A 21,189-nucleotide genomic window follows, 5' to 3' on the forward strand; every position below is an offset into this window, starting at 1 on the left:
ACAGGTTGACCATGAGCCAGCACAGTGCCCTTGTGGCCAAGAGGGTTAATGGGATCCTGGCATGCATTAAAAGGAGCGTGGCCAGTAGGTCAAGGGAGGTGATCCTCCCCCTCTATTCTGCCCTAGTCAGGCCTCACCTGGAGTACTGTTCTGGGCTCCCTGGTACAAGACAGGGATCTCCTGGAAAGGAGGGCCACAAAGATGATATGAGGCCTGGAGCATCTTCCCTATGAAGAAAGGCTGAGAGACCTGGGTCTGTTCAGCCTGGAGAAGAGAAGACTGAGAGGGGATCTCCTCAATGTATATAAATATCTGAGGGGTGGGGGACAGAAGGATGTAGCCAACCTCTTCTCAGTGGTTTGTGGGGATAGGACAAGGGGCAACAGCTGCAAGTTAGAGCACAGGAAGTTCCGCACTGACATGCGAAAGAACTTCTTCACTGTGAGGGTGATGGAGCATTGGAGCAGGCTGCCTAGGGAGGTTGTGGAGTCTCCTTCTCTGGAGATATTCAAGGCCTGTCTGGACGCTTACCTGGGCAACCTGCTTTGGCAGGGGGGTTGGACCCAATGATCTTTCGAGGTCCCTTCCAACCCCTACAGTTCTGTGATTCTATCCAATCTTCAAACTAGGATGGAAATCTCCTTTTCTCTTCTCTTCTCTTCTCTTCTTTCCTGCTGTGTAATCCTGCCAGGAACAGTGTTTTCTTATGATACTGCAGTGAATAAAACCTAGAACTAGAGAAATGTGAAAACTCAGCAAGAGAAGTAAAGTAGAGACAATTCTTCCCAGCTATACCTGAAATGGAGGCTTATTGGGTTTCCAAGGCATTCTGGCCTTCAGACTCTAAATAAATCTTTATTGTTTTTATTATATATCTGAAAGAAAAGAGACTGCTGAGTAATAACAAAGAATTTGCAGACCTGTTTGTACAACCTGAATCCCTCATTTAGGGAAGTTTATTGGGTGATCAAGGACTCTTGGGAGAAGAGGTGATGCAGTCCTCTCTCATCTCCTGGACTGCTCAGAGCTTCCCATAATGTAGCTATGACGCTGTCACTTCACATATGCACAAAACAGTGATGTGCAAAAGAGAGTACGGCTTTGGTATACAGCCAAATACTTTGAGATGCAATGAGATCATTTAAGGCAGATTTTGACCAAAAGTAGCACTCTTACCACAACAGATCTTAACAGGGACCCATACCCATCCAACTCCTTCTATGTTTGAAGTCAGTTAATGCCTTATAAACTTACAACCTCTTTGAGATGGCCTGCATTGCTAACGCTTTTCAAACTGGTAGAGAGGAATGGAAATCTGCCATGCCTCAATGCTCAGCAATCAAAATACTTATGGAAACCTTTCCCCCAGAAAAGAACAAACAAAAATCTTCCCTTCCCTTCCCTTTCCAAAAGCTCTATACTGATACTAGACAGCATTTGCAAACATAGTATAAAATAGAACTGAGTTTTTGGTGTTACTCCATCTTCTGACGTTGCAAAACAAATACATTATGCCTAGTTTTAGGGCAATTCTGGGGAGTCTTACAGAGCTCCTTTTCAGGCAGTGCTCATGTCAGCTTCCATGAGCTTCAGGATTTCATCTTTCTCTTGCACATCATGTGATTTCAGATGAAACAAGGTTCCTTGACAGTTATGCTCAATATCCTATTTTAGGAGGAGGCTTTATTTTTCTTTTTGTGAAAGGAAGCAATAGAAGGAAAGGTGAAAGGGAGAACACCATGCTAATCTCAGATTTAGTATCACAGCAAGTAAGCAGCGCTATTTTAGGAAGCTGTTCAGGCACAGGATTCCCTTAGTCTGTTAATTCATTTGAATAAAGCATAAGCTAACCCCTCTTTTGACGTGTCGGTCACAGTGGACAATCCTCTTCTGTGCACACACATGCAGGCAGTGACATCGAGCTACAATGAAAGCCACCACAATGTTTGGAAGTACAGCTAGGTATAAATGACTCACTAAGCCTTTAATACTTCCGTGCACAGTGAGGCTTATGTCTAAATGAAAATGACATGATCCTTCTTCGAAATGCAAGGAATGAGTCCGTCTTTACTGCTCCCCCCATCCATGTTGTTGTTGTTCTTGACTTCTGAATAAGATGGTGCCTGTGGAGAAGCAAAGTAAGGGTTGGAAATCCCTTAATTTATTTCAGATGTCTCTAATGAGACTCCACCTCTCCCCACATAACCTCACATATATGATAACTGGTGTCAGTGCATTGATCACCTGAGGCAGCTGGAGTAAAATCAGGTTTCTACCACACATGGAAAATCTGATGCTGATGTTTGCAGAGGTTCTGGTCTCTGTGGGAGCCTGCAAAGCTGAGTTATGCACTATGGAAGTGCAGCATTTTTTCCCCATCCTATGCAGGGGGCACAGGCCTAACATCCTCTCACAGTGGGAGAGGGAGAAGGGACATGTTCTAGGCTTGCTGGTTTCACTGTGATACTGAGGAAAATAAATCAGACAAATCAACAACATAGCCCCTGTGAACAGCAATGCTGAAAGAGCCCTGCTCTGCCTGAGCTGACCTGACCATGGTCCCACATAAACATCAGAACTAGTGTGCTGGGAAAAGAGAATTCCTGGTCATCTAATAAAGACAACAGCACAGATGAAATCTAACATGCCCGGGATGGCATTTAACCATGTTACCAAAGCAACCTGCAGCCTGTAAACATCAGGAAACAAATCTACTTAAGGTTCCTGCTGACTTGTGCCAGTGGGGAAGCTGCGGGGCAGCAGAGGCCAACTGGAGGAGCCCAGCAGGGTGGTGGGCACCCAGCTTCCCTGGCAGCAACCTGCCTGGGAGGAGCACAGCCCTGGGGCAGGGGAGGGCTTCTGTGGTACAGCCAGGGGGTGCACTGATTCAGGGTCACCCCTCAGCCCATTCCAGCCCATCAGTGAGGCTGCCACACAGCAGAAATTTCAACAAAGGTCTAACAGCACCGTGGTACTACTTCTGTGAAGAGTGACTATGCCTTGAGTGCATGAAGGTGAGATTAGCTACAGTTCTCTACCCTGCTATTAGGGCATGCGACACCAGACCTGTAACATACTATAGCAATGTGTTGAGATTCCAGAAGTACTTCACTGAGTGACTCAAACGTAGCTAGTGTGTATATTCAGCGCATCTCAGAAGAGAGGCTCATCCCTTTGGAGGTTCCTGTGTTGACATTTTTAGTATATGATGTAAGAATTCAAGGGCAGTCCATCATCAGATCACAAAGGCGACCTCCTTATGCTTTACAGGTAAAGAGAGGTGAAGGTTTTCCTTTTTAAAGATAATTATTTTTATTGTTATAAGATTAGCATGTTCTTGTTTGTCAGATTTTTGGTTAGAGTTGTAGGGTGTTTAGAAAAGTCACCTTACCATCACTAAATATGACATCACCTTGATAAATGTTATTGTCTTGTCAAGTCAATATGAGATTATACAGTTTGAGATTCTTCAGAAACTCAATCCACATGTCATGCCAACACCACCTGAGGGATCTAAAATACTTAGACTTAGATCAAAGATAACATGCCAACTCAGATCCTATTGGAGACCATAGAGTTTAGTTCATTTTCTTAAAGAAGAATAATTAGAAATATTTGACATTACACAATAGTTCAAAGTATTCACTCAAAATAGGAATAAATAATAATAAAGATCATAATAACACATTTGCTTTGAAATCTACACTTACACAGCATCTTTTACATAAAGACTAACTCAAGACTGTAGAGCGATGATTTAACAAGCAAGAATCACTCTTCCCACAACTTCAGCATAGACACACATACGCAGTGGAAAGGAGGATCCACATCACACCACATCAGAATACTGTGAGGTTGGACGTAAACTACAGTGTCTCTGCAAGTGTGGGGGAATTCAGACAAAGGGAAGTTATTAAGCCAAAATAGAATTTGGTCAGGAAATGAGGCTGACTCACTCTCCCAACAATTATATCATCTTCTTCTAACTTTTCCTGAAAAAGATTAAAATCTACTGTTTTACAAGACATTGGTTTACATTGTCACGATATGCCCCTACCAAGCAGGGAAGTTGGCATTTTAAAAAACTCTCAAACAGGCAGAAATAAAAATAAAATTAAAATAAATTTTCCCTGAAAAATTCACAAGTTTCTGTTGTCTGTGCCTGTCTTAAGAATAATCCTACCTACACTTGATACAATGGCAAAACCAACCCTGATCACAACACTGTAGTGCTGGGCCTTGAGACTCCTACTCTAGTTTTCTGCTGTCAGAAGTATCCTGTTGAATGCTTCTGTAAATGGATATGCACAAAACTACAGATGACAATGGCAAACAAAAAGGTGACTATGTCATAAATTTTCTTTCAAAAATCATGAATGGCATGGAGATACATAATCTTCAAAACTGTTTCCAATACATCACTCTTTCCATATGCCTGTGCATATTGGCTGAAATCTTCCAAGCACTGTCATTACAAGGGAATTTTATGAACATTAATTCAGTAGGTGAATGGCTAATACAGCATTTTTGCTCTCTAATAGCATCCACATAAATGCTGAAAATAGCAACCTGAAAACATGTTATCTTGGAACCCATATCTGAATCAATAAGGTGATCCAATTTGTTTGTTTGGAGCAGCTTGGTCACTGAGCTGTGAAGCTCTGGCTCCAGCTTCTGACATGTTTCTGACATTTTAATTGGAAATCCTATTAATCTGCTGGCCCATATACAATTAACTTCCTCTGGTAATATATTCACCTTTTAACTAAAATCATTGTGGATAACTAGAAGGAACTGCTATATCTTCATTATGCATTAAAAAAAAAAAAAAAAAAAAAAAAAAGAAGAAATCATAACACTTTACTCAGTGTTTTCATTAAGAAAAGTAATTGAATAAGTTAAGAACAATCGTTTGGATGCATATCCTCCAAAGTAATTCTGTCACTAAATTGTTCTTCTAACATAGAAGGCTTTGTAGATGTAGACGCTAAGACCACTTAAAGCAAGAAGATCGTTAACCTTAGATTTAGTAACCTAGTTGGATTATCTAAGAGGAAATTGTTAATTATTGCTTGTGAGGCTCTAGAAATAGCCTCGATCTGATGTAACTAGTGCTTAAAAATAAAGCCATTTGCACTGTTAGCAGAGAAATCAACTTATCCCTAGGAAAAGGGGATCACCTGTTAGGCATACCCTCCATTCTGCACCTGGGCTGACAGGGCTGACACCTGGGCTCCCTATGCAGAGAGCAAATAGGAGATAGCATTTCATCCAACTCAGCTACTCCCAAGAAACAAACAATGTAAGAACTGGCTGAATAAAAATCGCATCAATTACAGAAGACTATTTCTGTGCAGAATTTTTCTTAGAATTTATACAGAAATAGATTGGTTCCTTGCACACTTGCTGCAGAGGCTTGTTTGATAGCACATACTTCTCTCCCAAGGCCATTACCAGAAAAGTCAGCTACTCACATGATGTCCCTTCACGTCATTTTTAATCTATTATTTAGTTAATCCAAATATTTAATTAGACATTTCAATATTAAAGCAATTTGCAAGCTTCCTATGTACTCAGCAACAATTATGTATCAGCTTAGTAATAGAAGAATGACTAACATTTAGTTGAAATTCTCTCTAAAGACTACTGTGATATGTTTCAAATTGTTGATTTGTTTTTGCCTTTCCAGACCTGGTAAGAAACAAAGACTTTGTAAATCTGTTTTTTGGGGGTTGTAATTCTTCTTGCTTTGTAAATGCCAGCGTATCATTTTGCAGCACAGTGACATCACAACAGAGTAGTATGTAGAGATTGCTCTGCATGCCCACACCATAACATAGCAAAACAAAGTTTCTGTGAGCAAGAAAATAGTTTCCAGGGCATTAAGCTTCAATTGCAGGCTCCAGGATGTGGACTCACCTTGGTAAAACCAGACTGATCCTATGAAAGCTGAGCCTTCAGCCAAAGCACTTGTTTGTAGCAGGATACTTCGTAAGAACAGAACCAGACAAACAGGAAACACTCTCTCTGTCATCTAAATAATAAGCACCTTACCAGACTTCTATTCATACAGAAGAAGTCTAGTAATTAATGGATTTATGATTACAGGGTTCGGGTCCTAGCTGAGAGGTAAGAACCACTTGGTCCAACCACTGAGAGTTAAAAGTTTGTGGAGGAAAAGAGGGATGGGGCCACAGGAGGATGGAGCAGACGAAGGAGGGAGAAGCAACAGCATGGTGAGGGAGTGGTGGCTCGGCTGCAGGACCTGCGAGCCTTGCATGCCTGTGGCTTCTTGTGTCACTGGAACTGCATGGTGAAGAAGTAGGTAAGGAATTCAGCTGTGCGTCATTTACTTTATATCCAGTAGCATCTCAGAAAACTCTCCCCTGAGAAGCAATTTCAAAATACACTTACAGCACTTGAACGCAATACCTTAAAGCAATTACAAACACCAGCTAGTAAAAGAGTTGGCAGATGCTCACAATCTTTCAAAAATCAGAGATAAGGAAATGCTGGCTCTCTTTGTTTCTGCCTCCAAAAATTAGCTTCTCCAAGCACCACACATTTGTCCAGTCTGCCAGCTATCCTACTAATATTTTCAAATTCATTTTGGCCAAGGGATAGCAAAGAGAAGGAGCAGCCATTTTGTTTCCTTCACAGCTAAAGCAGGAAAATCTTACGTGAGTCAAAACTACTCAAGGGTGCCCATGTGATTGGTGACAAGGGAGGCAGATAGAGGCTGGGCCCTGTACTGAGAGCCTCTCCCGTATTGACCCCCCCCCCCCTGCCCGCACCTCCCCTTCTCTCTTGCTGCCAAAACTTGGGCATCCTCAGCAAAATCTGGGAAATGTTCCCCAACACAGTGCTGAAGTATGTAAGATCATCAAACTGCCTTTATCTTCTTAGCCATTACCACTCATGGATTTGAAACCTGGTTAGGGTAGAGAAAGGTCTTCCTTCCATGTACTCTACCCAGTTTTCCCACAGGTAATAATTTAATAATTAGTCTTCCAGATAACATTATAAGTGGATTTCTAGAGAAGTTATAAACAAAAATCTACATTTGTCTTTGCAAGGTAATATTCTGGATGCTATGAAACAAGAAACTACCAGCTTCATCCATCCTTGGATGTTTTTTCATTATCACTTTTGTGGTAGGGACCTAGTCAAAACTGAATGTAGGCAAAATTAAGCAGGTGCAGGCAGAAGAGAGTCATTTGTATGCCAAATGCTCATGTGTCTAAGACTTCCTTTACTTGCATGGTGTTCTTCAATGGTGTCTTTGGTCTACTAAAGCAGAAAACAGTCTTTTGTTCTGGCATTGAGAGAGGTATGCTTGAACAGAGAATTGTGTCGCTTATAGCCATTACATTATTTTCACTTCAGTGCTTTAAATAATCTGAAAGTCTGTGAAGAAGGAAAACGAAATACAGAAAATTCTAGCACATTTTATCCTGCAAAGAACTGGTTAAAGTATGTGTCTGTTCCTAGGTAGTAAGCTAAAGTAAGCTTCATTTTGCTTAGAAGCAAGACCAAATGCCCTGGAAAAGGCAATAAGTATTTGCTTTATGAAACAGGGTTCCTTTCACAGCTTGGGCTTCTGTCAGGGCAAGTTGGTATAGTTTTCTAATTAAAAATAAATAAATAAATAAATAACTGACTTAGAAATCCCTCCTGTACACTGGGGAGAGGACAAGTCATAGGGTTTGGATGCAACGTAAAGTGCAAATCAGCCTTTCCACCTTCAATGCTAAATACAATGCTGATCTCTGATTTGTCTTCCTTAAAGAGTTATGGAACAAATCAGAAAGAAAGACTCCTAAGGAAGAAAATGGACTTAATTTTTTTGGAAAACTCTTAACTCATTAGAAAGATGCACTGACTATTATACTGAGCAAGGGACTATGACAAACGGTACTGTCAAGTAAGTGAGCATACTCAGTATGAATGAGAAGACAGAAGAACTGAACTGGAAAACCCACACACCTTAAAGTTGTGTTTAATGGACAGCAACCTACTGTCTAACCATCACTTTTAGGAAAGTATGCAACTTCTTCAGGAGAAGAGGAATAGTGATGCAGGATCAGGCACTGGTTGCATTGATCTTAATGGCAACATATTTAATTATTTCAGTGGGGAAAGGATCGGGTCTGTAGGTGAAAGCATGAAAATTTATCTCCATACTAATGAACCAGCATCAGCAGGAAAGAAAGCCTGTTGTGTGAAAACAGCTAATTGTAAATGCAAGTCTAAAAGTAATTTTGCATTTATGTTTGCAAAAAGACAGGCAAGACATGAAAAACAAGCCTTTCAGCCAAGAAAAATGGATATTAATTCAGTTCCCCAGCTAGGGCACCTGTGCAAACAATACCATCCTCAGGCAGTTAAAACAGAGAACACCATAGCTAATAGGGTAATGTTGATTAACACCTGACCACTTCACAGGGAGTGAAGAATAGATTTGGCAGATTAGCAAAATGAAACGATGTCACCTAAAAAGCCATTTCACACTCAGTGCTTCTACAAGAATGTTCAAGGTTTGAACATTTTTCTTAGCCAAAACTGGAGTGTTTGACTATTTTTGTGAGGTTAGAAAAAAAAGGTTATTATTTGGTAAATCTTAATATTCCATGTAGATCATTTTAAAACTAACTTTGCTTTTAACCATTTAAAAAGCTGGAGCTCTTTTGCTGTAGACCAAGTTAATTTTTCAGCTATGAAAATATTTTTACACAAATGGGTATTTAATAGCTTAAGAACATTTTCATAATGTTTCTCAAAAGTAGGAATTTAATTAAATCAACTGATGGTCACGAATAATTTCAATATAAACTATTTTTAATGTTCAGTAGAAAGATTTCTAATCAGATCAGCTCTGGTCCCATACAAGACGATTTTGACAAAATTCTGAGAAAATCAGTTACAGCACCTGGAGACCTCGCTGCAGCACGTTACATCATGCCAAGAACTTGCAGGTGTGATTAGCTGATTAGCTTCTTCTTTGAAAGACTAAATTTGAAAGTGGCCCTTAGAAACATGTAGGAAAGTGAGACTTTTTTTTTTTTTTTATCCTGCACTTTATTTATTTATTTGTTTATTTATTTTACAGACAGAGACTTCTGTTGCCCAGGAGCATTTAGTTTGTAGAAAATATGATTCATCTGTGTTCACATTTAGTTCTGGTGGTTCCACTTTTGTAGGGAAATGAACACCATGTGTTGAACACTGATATAAAAAAAAAAAAATCAGAATCTGAAAAAAATAGCCTAAGAGATCTGGTCTTATCCCATTGCTAGGAGGACTGGAGATCTGTGGGACCAGAATAGTTTCTATCTTATGTTAAGGTCTGTAACTAGATTGACAGGAGTTGAAGTAATCAGAACCCTTTAGATATTTTCAGCATCATGCATATACGTTGTCTACATAGCCTCAGACTGACCTCAGTTTGAGGTTAACTTGAAGTTTGTTGCAAGTCAATTAAAAAAAAAAAAAAAACACAACTGTGTTAGGTAACTGCCAACAGCTGAGCAGGGCAGAATCCTGTCATGCAGACTGGGGCTTTTCTGAGCCTCCAACAGCCAACTCAAGCCATTCCTCGGCTGCTCAAAGGAGCCTATTCACAGTCCAGCAAAACACAGATGGTTTTTATTTACAGCTTGCCAGTATCATCCAGACTAGCAGCTAATTGAAACTGTACTATTTTCATGCTTGATCTTTGCTGAGCTATAAATGAAGAGCCTTGAAAAAATATTTTCCCTCATACACTTATACAGTGCACCTTATATTTGCCCTCCTCAAATTCCCAAGAAGTTACCAAGCAGTGCCAAAAGCTCCTTAAAGATTATGGACGACTGAATCATCACAGAATGATTTTTGAGTGACCTAGGAAAGCATTTTATATAAGAGGCTTCATGGATTGAGAGGGGAAAATGTATGCAAGCCCTTCTAGCATAGGTTGGGAACTGAGTGTAGGATTAAAGCTTGGAAACTGTTCATTTTGATTTGTTCCAATCCCAGCTTTGCTGGGTGAGTCTGAGAAATTCTGGCAAACAGCTGTGTGAGAGACTGCCCTCACAGGAAATAAGGAACCACTGTAGGATGCACAGAATACCTCTATCAACTTTGTTTCTTAAAAAGAAACTGAAGCCCAGGAGCCTACCCCAGCTTTTATACATGCTGAGTTCTTGCAGGACTCTGCTGTTAATTAGGTTTGCAAAGCAGGACAGAAAACAGAATTTATGTAAGGCTGTGGATGTGGAGATTGGTAAATTTTAAGTTGGTCTGCAGGAAAATTGAAAGAAAAATAAGAGTGAGGATTTATTGTGTGAGAGAGACTGCTATCTGGAGTCACGTAAGGCTGCCAGTAGAAGATAAAAATACAAAACACGCTTGAAGTAAAATAAGCATGCAAGAATCTCACTACAGAATGACAATTATTTTCTTCATATAGGGAGAATTTTTTAGGCAAAAAATGTGCTTCTTCACTATCTCCTAACTAGGTAAATACATAAAATTCTCTTGTCCATTTTATTTACATGCTTATTGTTATTGCTGTTAAGAATGAACCATAAACAGAGATCTGCAATCCTAGGCACTGTGGGGATGAAGAGAAGGAGGCAGTCCACACCCTGAACTGCTTACAGTAAAAACAGACAAGACAGCCAAAAATTAGAGAAAGGAGATAAAATACACCAAAAAAAAAAAAAATCTATGGCAGCAAACACTATGGTATTTTCACAGTTGTACTGTCTTCCCAAGCCCTGGTTGCACTTGGGGTAGGGGCAGGAATGTGATAAACTAAAGGGATAGACATGCACATACACACACACACACACACACACAAAAAAAAAAAAAAAAAAAAAAAAAGAAAGAGAGAGAGAGAAGCAAAGGAGGGAGTGAGAGAAGGAAGGCAAGCTAGAGGGAGAAGGCTGAAACCATCAGGGGCATATCCAGGGAAACAACAGTGAAGAGGCTTGGATGAGGTGGATGAGGTGAGCATCACGGTAATTAGCTGCTTGGCATCAACTTGCCAAAACTATAGCTAATATTATCAATGTTGATGAGTATCAGCTCACTTTGTGGCTGTTGGCACAAACGCCCAGTTACAACTCCAAAGGCCATACATTTGGAAGAGCAGGAGATCCTAATCCTGCAGACAGATATGATTTTTCCCTTACACATTTCTAAATATGGAAAGAATTGGAAACATTTTTCTCTGAGTATCTTATTCTCCAAAAAATAAGGTTTGGAGCTTAGACAAAATTACACAGAAATCCATGGCAAATTCATGAAATTGTTTCAGCTAGGGGAAAAGGAATGTGTTTATTTAAGTTCAAATGTTTTACTTTGACATTTTTAAACAAAAAAATTACCTGTATTTATTTTAAAATTAATTAGATTAAACTTTACCTTCATTTCACTGGGCCTCATATGAATTTGTAAGATACTGACTAAGCCTAAAAATCATTATGCAATGTCCTGGATGCAAGACGAGCCTTGTACTATTTGCCAGCAAACAGAGGAGTGCAATGAAAAGTTTGCAGTTGTGCTAAGCACAGCAGACAGAATTTATCTTCAGTGCTACCTTTCAACATGCATTTTACATAATATGTTGCTTTTCTGTTCCTTTTTTCAAGGTGATTTGGACAAATGTACACCTGATCAGTTGATCTGGACAATTCTTCTCATTCATCACCCAGTATGCTTGCTTACCCCAAAACACACACACACAATGTACTTTCAGCTTTTCAGAAAATGGGCGTTTTCCCTCAAATACTGGAGAAAATCGAAGTGGCTGCCTGTCATTCCACAGGTTGCCGGATTCAAGGTGAGAGGAGAGGGCGCTCTGAAGATGAGCTCTTTCTATGGACAGTACCTTTCCAGAAATATTTTTGCACAGAAAACAGAGGGTTCCTAAACACCATGTGAGCGGTTCTTTATTTCCATGGTCTCACACAAGCAAAGGGGCAGGCTTTAAGGAGCCATTTCCATATTAGGTTTAAGTTTACTGGTCAAAGACAATACCCTAAGTTACACCCAGCAATGAAATCCAAACAGGTGTAGCACTGAGTGCTACCTGCAAGAATGCCTGGTCAGCAAGCCAGCAGTGACATGCCACTCCAGCTGTAAGTAATCTTAACCTGGGGCCAAACTATGCAGGGCCTGAACTTTGCTCTGCACTTGGCACAGACTAAATTGGCAATCTAACAGGCAAAGACTTTGCTGTCTAAATTTAGATGTGTTGCTACAATGAGAACAACCAATATGTTGATTATGGACTAAGAGAGTGTAGAAATCACAGCCTTCCCCTCAAAACTGCTTGGATCTGGCACAAGTCATGTTTTGATGATGCTTCTATTAATTTTAAAGATATCATTCAATAAAATCGGGCCTCACCATGACAGAAACAAGCTTTAATGGGTGGTGGAAGGAGAGTGGGACAATATTTCTGTAAGACTTCAAGAACCCTTCTACTATGAACAGATTAGAGATGAGGTCACCCATGCTCAGATCAATGATGTAGACGTCAAGATAACTGTGAACTTCAAGAGGCACTTGAAGTTGCAGTCTATAGAGTTGCAGAAAGTCTTTCAAACCCGTACAAGGAGTCTGCATGTGATACATGGTTGTTAAGAAACCAATGAAGGATTCAAAGAGAAAGAGAGATGGATGAAAATCACATGTACACACACTTTTTTCTTTTCTCTTTTTTTTTTTTTTTCAGACAGACCAAGGGGGAATAATGAAGAACACCATAGAGGAAACCACAGTAGTAATCACCCAACCACTGGTGAGTTCCTGCACCAGAATCTAATCAGGGAGGCTCCATGGCAAACATGACTTTCCAAACCTGGACCTAGGGCAAGAATTTAGTGACTCTTGTTATACTTGCCACACAGAGACAGCAAACAGAAGACAGTAAAAAGAAAAGTAAAAAGAAAAGTAAAAAGAAAAAGAAAGAGAAAGAGAAAAGGAAAGAAAAAGAGAAAGAGAAAAGAAAAAAAGATAAACAGGGAAAAAGGAAAAAAAAAAAGAGAGAGAAGAAAAGGAAGAAAAAATATAAAATATATAAAAATATAAAATATAAAAATTCTCTCAGCCTGGCTGAGAGCCTGTCATTATACATTGCATTATACATGCAATGTATAATGACAAATTTTGTCATTATACATTGCATGAAGGGAGGAATCCAATGAAGCGACAAAAAGAGATATCTGATTCTACCCAGGCTTCAAACATGGTTTTCTGATGGCTTTCCTTAGTTGCTGCCTACATTCATATACCTGTATGTATAACTCACTTTTCAGATGCAATCACACGCTTCTGCCCACCAACTTACAAAATAAAAGGTATGCAGATCAGTGTAAAATGCAAGTGAAGGTGAAAAAATATTGGAGAAAGTCGAAAAATCATGTACAGATTCATTCATTATATTTTGATTCACATTTAACTCAGATAAAAATGTTATTGGTTTAGCTACTTCACAATGGACTAATGTTCAAAATGGCACTTGAGAATGAAGTAATTTATTACATTTAAAATTAAAATTAAGGGAAGTCCAAGATATAAACCAAATACTTACTACTCACTGGCAGAAATCAATTTATTTATTTATTTTGAGATAGGTTTTCATAAAATATGCAGCATTCTATTAAAATAGTATAAAAAATAAAAGAGAGATTGATTACTTCCTCAGGTAGTGCACAGTGATATAGCTGTGGTCATTTTTCAATCATGCAGAGTGGGGGAAAAAAAAAAAAAACTGTTTCTAATTATAAGGAAGTGGTTTCCGAAAAAAAAAAAAAAAAAAAAAAAGAAAAGGAAAAAAAAGCTACACTCACAAGTAAGTTACACTCAGAAAAATATTTGGTGGGGTTTACACAAGCTCATAAATGTGTAGAGGTTAACCATGATGAATAAGCAACTGAGAAGTCTTTTCCAAACAAACTAGCATCCTTTGCCTTTTTATCTGTCAATCCTCAGAAGTAGACATTGTGAGTTAACCTGCCATTGGTGGAGTTCAGGTTTTTCAGAGTCTCTCTTCTACCTTGCTTCTAGCTGTTTGTTTTTGTTTTCGTTTTCACTCTTTCCTTAGAACTAGATTATGTCTGTCCTACAGACATAGCAGGCAATGTCTGACCTAATCAAGATGCCGTCATTTAGTGAACAATATTGGTGGTAGGTGGACAGTTGGATTAGATGATCTCAGAGGTCTTTTCCAACTTTAATGATTCTATGACTCTATGACGTGCATCTGATTAAGTTGTTTTACCTCACCTCGTATTTAGTGTTGAGGAATAGACACTTCCATAACCTGATTCCTCTCGTCCACATGTAGATTTCTAAAAGCATCCAGATGCATTGTGTTCAAAATGGCAGAAAAGAAAAGGGCTCCTTTCTGGCCAGTGACTGGACAGGGGAGGCCTGGGAGATCAGCTAATAGACATGAGACAAGAAAACCGTTAAGAGACTAGATGCATAAATTGCAGATACATGAAAGAGGAACACTGTCTTGAAAATACAATTTTCTTCAGTGTTTCAGAAGCAAACATATTTTGTCCCTGGCATTGTGTAGCTATTTTCCTTTTCAGCTACAACATCATAGTATTAAAAGGTAAGACTTTATTCTTCTTCTCAAAGACAATTCTCTGGATTTCAAAATCTGTTCCCCAAGAAAAACAAAAGAATTATTTTCTATCACCTGAAAATTGGATTAGAGGGTGCTCACAACAAGACATCCAGTTTATTAGAATATCATCCACTGAAAGAAGAAACATGACGGCAACGTATGTACAATAAGTTGTAAGGTTTTTCACCCTGCATTTCAGCCTCAGGCTTCAGCCTCAGGGTCATCATTTTTAATAACATATCTACAAGCGACTGGAAGTCTCCAGGCAACCACCATGTTGCATTTGGTCACTAAATAAAATTATCAGATGACAGAAGAGAAGAAAAAAAGATAACCTGAGTAGATGACAAACCCCCATTCATTTGTCATGATTCAGAGGATACATTACTTTGAGTTGGACTTTGTACATACTTATCAAGTATCTTAATGCAGTTATTAAGTACAAGGTCATGACAGTATTAAATATGAATTGCTGTGGTACCACACCCAGGTGATATATCTGACATGTAAAGGTCTAGAAATAATCTGATGCTTATCAGAGCTTTGATTAGGGTCAAACACTGATCTGAATGGGGTGGGGGGATAGATGTAGACATGCAGGATATTTTCCATGACCCCAAGAAATCCACATTGGTCACCTCAGGCAGTGCTACTTAGAAGGGAGCTATAAATTCTGGGCTGAAGTACAGCCTAATAATCTGCAATCAGGGTTGTTACAGTGTAGTCGTGATGCGATATTTTCTAAACATTAATGAATGTAGCAATTGTTATTAAGCTCTCATTTTGTGTATTAATTTAAAAATTTTTGAGGGTACTGTTCTACTCAGGGGCCAAAGGCCTCTCCAGAAGGACATTTACTTCCAGTTATTCAGTCTCTGCTTCCAACCTGAGTATTATACTTTGATATTTATAATGAGTGAGTGCATGTGGAAAGAGCAAGTGTTTATACCACCCTTAACTGAATCGCTTTCAAGATATGGTTCAGTTCAGACTCGAACAGGGTGAATTTTGTATGGTGTTTTATACAGTTTTGTATGGGTCATTCATTCTTATTTCTGGTTTAAAACAAGCAGTCTTATGAGATCCTGTCTTCAGTTCAATCAGCTCAAATCATACATGTATACCATTCATGTTTTGAATAATACATAGTACTAAAACACAGGGACACATTCTTAGCATCCTGATGATTTATATTGCAACACATCACTGTCTTGGCGAGTTGAAATCCACAGCACACAAAACATGAATGTTCTTTCACATACTGATAATTACTTTTAAATTCTGTAAGATAATCAAGGAAGTGTGAGAAGTCATAAGGCTACATTCTCTTCACAGGATATGAATAGTTCTTGCTTTTTCTTTCTCTCTCTCTCTTTCTCTCTTCTTTCTTTCCTGAATGGTCTGTCCCGGGAGAAATACTTCTGTAAATAAATGCTTGATGAAGAAGTAAGAAATGAGTGAGAGAGTTTCAGAAGTTTTCATGTTTCCTGCAGATTTTCCCTACGCAGAAGCCACAAATCTGCTGTTCTACATCATCAGGCTTGCAGCAAGTGCGAAAGGCCATCTGTAGCAAATATGCCGTCTTACCTAGTGCTTTTTTTCTTCTAAGAGGAGACATTGAATGATTTGTGAGAATTTTCCTAAATTCCTATTACTCATATCCTTTATGATTTTTCCAAATGAAATGTTATTAAATGACTAGTGCTCATTTTGAATGTATGACTAGGTTTCTCAAGCACTGGCAGAGGTTTATATGCTCACCTCAAAACACCTCCCTAGTTGGAAATCACTGAAGTCAGGCTATTTGATATCCTTGTGAAACAACAAGTTGTGCTGAGCAAGCACTCTATTCAAAAGCCCATCTTCAAAGTGGATGCTAGAGCCCAGATGCTCAAGTGCACTGAGGTACCTAACTCCACCAGGCTGAGGATTAGGGTCTAAGTGTTTATCTTGGCAGGCATTTCTAGCTGTAAGCCAGGACTGGGTGCAGATGGAGAATTAGCTTCTTTTCCACTTTTAGAAATAAGCATTTGAGCTGAGCACAAAAGCACTCTGAAAGTTTCTAAGACATTTGTCTGCACATCTTAAGGATTTATCTTTCTGTTATAGAGAGACTAATACATTTCACTATGTTCATAGCAAAGCACAGTCTTGGCTCTGGCCTTGTTGTGTCCTTTGGGAGTCCACGGCTTCATTTTTTCAAGCTCAATGATCTGTCTATATTTCTACCTCAGGCTTCTGATGTGCTTCTGATAAGCTACAATTACAGGTGAACAGGTAAAACAAGAATTCAAGGGCACTGCTAAAATGCTGGGCTCAGCATCCCTCACTCCCCCATCTATCACCACTTTTGTTTTCCTACATTTAGAACATACCAGCAGTTGAGAAAAAAAGAAAAAGTCATAGAAAAATCATAGAACCATGCCATTCTCTGCCTACTTGTCTGGAACTCAACAGAGAATCTGATTACTTTCCATTTGCATGAGAAAAAAAAAAAAAAAGAATAATGTTAAGGTCCACAAAATCAGATGTATTCGGATACTACAGTAATGATAGAGAGGGATGTATTCTTGTATGTAAGGAAATAATTTCTGAGTAGTAAAGACAGAAAGCTCCAATAATAAGCTTTGTTTTTCACTCTCCTCCTCCCTCTTCCCATAAACTTAGTTCGGAAAGTGGAATTATATGCATGTTCCTGAAACAATATATTACTCACTCAAAGGCCATAGCTTTCACGGCCACTTTCAGCCAGAAATGTGCTAGCAAGATGCACCTTCACATTCAGTTTCTTGTTACCAATTTTTCTCTCTTCTACTGCACCTGCACCCGCACCCATTCAGTGTGCAATAAACCACTGTACAGGTGGTATGGACAACAACTAACATGGCAAGAAAAAAATAAAAATGTTGTGAATCTCTGCCCTCCCACTCCATCCTCCTGGTCTAGTTGTGCTTAGATACACAGTGATTTTGCTAGCACAGAATGAGAGGTAATAGTGGGGAATCACAAGGCAGAGGACAGACGGGGAATAATGATTCTTTGAGCTATCTGCCTGCATATCTACATATGACAGGAGCCAGGGAGGGGCCAGGCATAATCCCCACACTAAAGGGGACTCTTCCTGCTCCATCAGACCTCTGCAATTCTTTTCCTTATAAAGGTAAAATATTCCTTGGTTTCTTTGTGTAACTGTATGCGTATGCTTATGTGTGATAGTAAAAAATGCATGTAGCTAACTGTAAAGGAGACCCTGTATTTTAATATGAAACTAAACATTTATGAATTTATGACCTCTAACAGGTGAGAAGTTAATTCCAGTATCTCATCAGGGTCATTTGAGAGATTAACTAGTCATTCCTGGGGTATGAGGGCCATTGCCAACTGCTTTGAAAGTAGATGCTTTCTGCAGGAAAGCTGGGGTCATCATGATACCAGATGGCACAACGATGCTGATCTATACACAAACATGAGGGCTCTTGTCCTTCTCTGCCACCAGCCTCTCCCTGCTTTGCACATATATTCTCTGCCATAGGATGCAGCAGTCTTGTGACTGTTCAGCCTTTCTTCTCCCCCACATCCACACTCAGGTTTCAGTCAGCTCTGTAATCTCCATCTCTACCACGTCTCAAAAAGCTGGGAAAAAAAAATGCATTTACAGTTACAATGCTATGTTCCAGACCAGCTCATTTAAAAAATAGCATAAATGGGAGCCCTGCAAAACTCGGTACATTCTATCTCATAAATCCACAAAAATAGTCATTAAAAGGACTGCTTGGGTTCATTTCTTTGTTATCTTTCATATTTTTCTATGCAAGCCTGGAGTTTAGCTGATTTCTGATAACTCCAAACACAATACATAGGCAGGTGATTCCTTCCAGAGGAAGATACCAACGTCATTGCGGAGGCCTGCCTTACACACACTAATCCTTTGAAAACAAAGTATACCTGTATGCAAACAACAGGGATGAAAAGCCCAATGATACTAGCTGATTGCTTTCCATGAAGTGATCCCAAGCAGGGTGTCCTGGAAGAAGTTATTCTCTTATTATTGCCATGGTAAATCAGCAAAGAAAAATAGACAAAGCCTATATTAATAGCCTGTGTCTCTACTTGAAGTAATGAGAGGTTTAAAATGTACTCCTTCTGACAGATAGAAATAGTAAGAGATTATTTGGCCAAAAAATGTTCATTCAGTGACATAAAATTCATGCAACATTCTTATTACTACCTTTCTGGCTAGGCTGATAGATCATGTCAACAGGCAGGCAGCTTGAAAGAGTAGATGTAGACATACACATGTATATATACATCTAAACTTTGATTTTACAGCAATCAGAGCTAAAGAAATCTTTTGTACTAAGTGCTTTTCAATAAGTATTATTCTTATCTTCTGTTCCCTGTGCTTTTGCCGTATGTTTCCCAGATTCTTCAGGTTTTAGACAAATGAGGTCTATTCGACGCTTGAGTTGCGCTACTTCCTTGTAGCTGCTTGGACAAACTACCAGTTCATCCTCTGAATCAAGTAAGAATGAGCCAGAAAAATTACCAGGACTCCAGAGGGTAAGGTGTCACTTCTTCAATGGGGAGGGCAGGGAGCAGTAGTGACTGATGCTGAACTGAAAACATCTTTCTATTGAACCACCTATTCATTTTCTTTCTCCAGTCCCAACTCAGGGAAAATACCCTCCGCTTTGAGACATGAGGAATTAGCCAAATAGTGCCTCTCAATCCTTGTTGCTGGTTGCACTGGTGTTAAAGATGAAGACTGTGAGAAAGAGGAAGCGCAATCTATTCATTTGAAGAAATCAAACAATGACAACAGAAGAAATCATTTGGATTGTTTCTTCAGTTCTGTTTTCAAGTGCAGCCTCACTGATGGACTTGCTTACAACACAAGCCACTCCCTGTTTCCTCAAAAAGAGTTAGTTCATTGCCTCAGCAGTAGTGCAAGAGCTTCCTGAAGTAGTTTGCACAGCAATCTCATTCTCTGATCATCATGCCAGCTACATTTCCAGAACTCAAGAGGCTGTAGAAACTGCTCAAATGTACATTTGGATAGTGCATGATTAATCCATGACGCTAAGATGACATAAGTCTAAAACAGCTTATGATCCTTACAGAACCTTGTCTTACAAGGAACAGATAGAAAAAACAGACAGTATTTATGGTCAGAGAAATGATCCCCAGATGCTGCTTTAGAGCTGACCCTGCAAGCCAGCAAGTTTTTCATATAGTCCTCAATTTATTTCCACCCAGCCAGCTTTGCATCTTGGATATCACAGCCCCAGAGACTCCTACCAAACCTTACAGCACCTCTCTCCCAACCCCAGGTGTGGTTCACAGTGCACCTCTGATGAGTCTGCCACCTTCTCTCACAGCCCTACAATCAACTTTGTCTAAACCCCTGAACCACCCTACAATTCACCTCTCCCACCTTTTGAATATTTATGTATTTATATTCCACCACCCTCAGCATGTATACCCATCAGTACATGCACAAATCTTTGCAAAAATCTGCACTCTGTCTCCCTAAGTGCTACCTCCTTCACTATCTACTTGCCAGTTATACCATTGCCAGAGCAATAGCTAGGTGCTGGTCTTGGGACCTACATATTTCTGGTGCTTTTTTGAAGCCCATGACTTCTAGATGCTTGGTTTGAGTATTGCCAATTCTACAAGCCTCCAGCAAGTGCTCTGGGACAGGTCAAAAAAAGCATTTAAAGGCAAAGCTAACTTTAAGAGCAGAAATGATGGCATTAAAAGCAAAACAACTGTTCACACACTCATAAATAATCATTTGCCCCAGTGCTTTGACAGACTCAGGTTGATTTCATTCAAAAATCAGCCTTTCAGATGAAGACCTTCATGTCTGAACCTTTCTCCTGCTGTTTTTAATAAGAAACTGCCTTCATTTAGAAACAGGTCTTTCCCAATGCACTCCACAGGGGGAATGTAATTATATGTGATAGAAGTCATGACTTCTAAGAGAAGATATAAGGTATCTGTTTCACTGCCTTCTTTATAGACTTGTGCTTAGATCATTGCTGGTTTAATTAACTTAAATGTTAATTTTCTGTGGACTATAGATTTAAATAAAAGATTTGATGAACAAAATCTAGCTTTTAGATCAACGTAGCAAAACTATTTTTAGCCTAAGATGGAGAAATTGCTCAATTTAACTAGCTGTTCTCAAATCCTCCTAGCCTGCTTTCACCACCTGATTTTATTCAAAGCCAGAGCAGCTCCCGATGAAGCAAGTGACTTGCACAGGATTAGGGGGAATTGTATGACTCTCTTGGTCTTTCCTGCAGCACCTGTATCATCACATTCAGTCCCTACATAATCATACTGCTAAGAGCTATCAGGTTTTACATGCTGCATGTGAGACTTGGAAAGTAGATGTTGGTTGTTTTGCCATTTCTTCCCTTTCCCCTCCCCTCCCTTCCCTTCTCCCAAACGTCCTGTATCTCAACAACTGCAGAGCAGCACCCTGCTGCTCTGATCCCACCCGCTGGTCAGCAGATCACAGATCAGGTTGACCATCTGCCTATAGCATGGGG

General features: G+C 39.4%; 3 long non-coding RNA genes across 3 annotated transcripts in view; 1 reads left to right on the plus strand and 2 right to left on the minus strand.

The window, feature by feature from the left end:
• LOC106015283 (uncharacterized) overlaps positions 1-21,189 on the minus strand; it is a 43,751-nt gene that overhangs the window by 1,443 nt on the left and 21,119 nt on the right. The window contains exon 8 of the long non-coding RNA XR_011808367.1: positions 532-734. This is a non-coding gene — a long non-coding RNA (uncharacterized lncRNA). The remainder of the gene's footprint in view (positions 1-531; positions 735-21,189) is intronic.
• Positions 6,185-20,271, plus strand: LOC110351735 (uncharacterized). The gene is made up of 5 exons (XR_005264861.2): positions 6,185-6,325; positions 11,637-11,827; positions 12,725-12,790; positions 19,053-19,189; positions 19,293-20,271. It is a non-coding gene; the product is annotated as an uncharacterized lncRNA (long non-coding RNA).
• Positions 17,255-20,376, minus strand: LOC106015285 (uncharacterized). The gene is made up of 3 exons (XR_001187202.5): positions 20,240-20,376; positions 19,176-19,394; positions 17,255-18,262 (listed from the first exon to the last, which is right to left on the minus strand). It is a non-coding gene; the product is annotated as an uncharacterized lncRNA (long non-coding RNA).

The sequence above is a fragment of the Anas platyrhynchos genome, chromosome 3 (assembly GCF_047663525.1).
Source record: "Anas platyrhynchos isolate ZD024472 breed Pekin duck chromosome 3, IASCAAS_PekinDuck_T2T, whole genome shotgun sequence".
Classification (NCBI taxonomy): domain Eukaryota; kingdom Metazoa; phylum Chordata; class Aves; order Anseriformes; family Anatidae; genus Anas; species Anas platyrhynchos.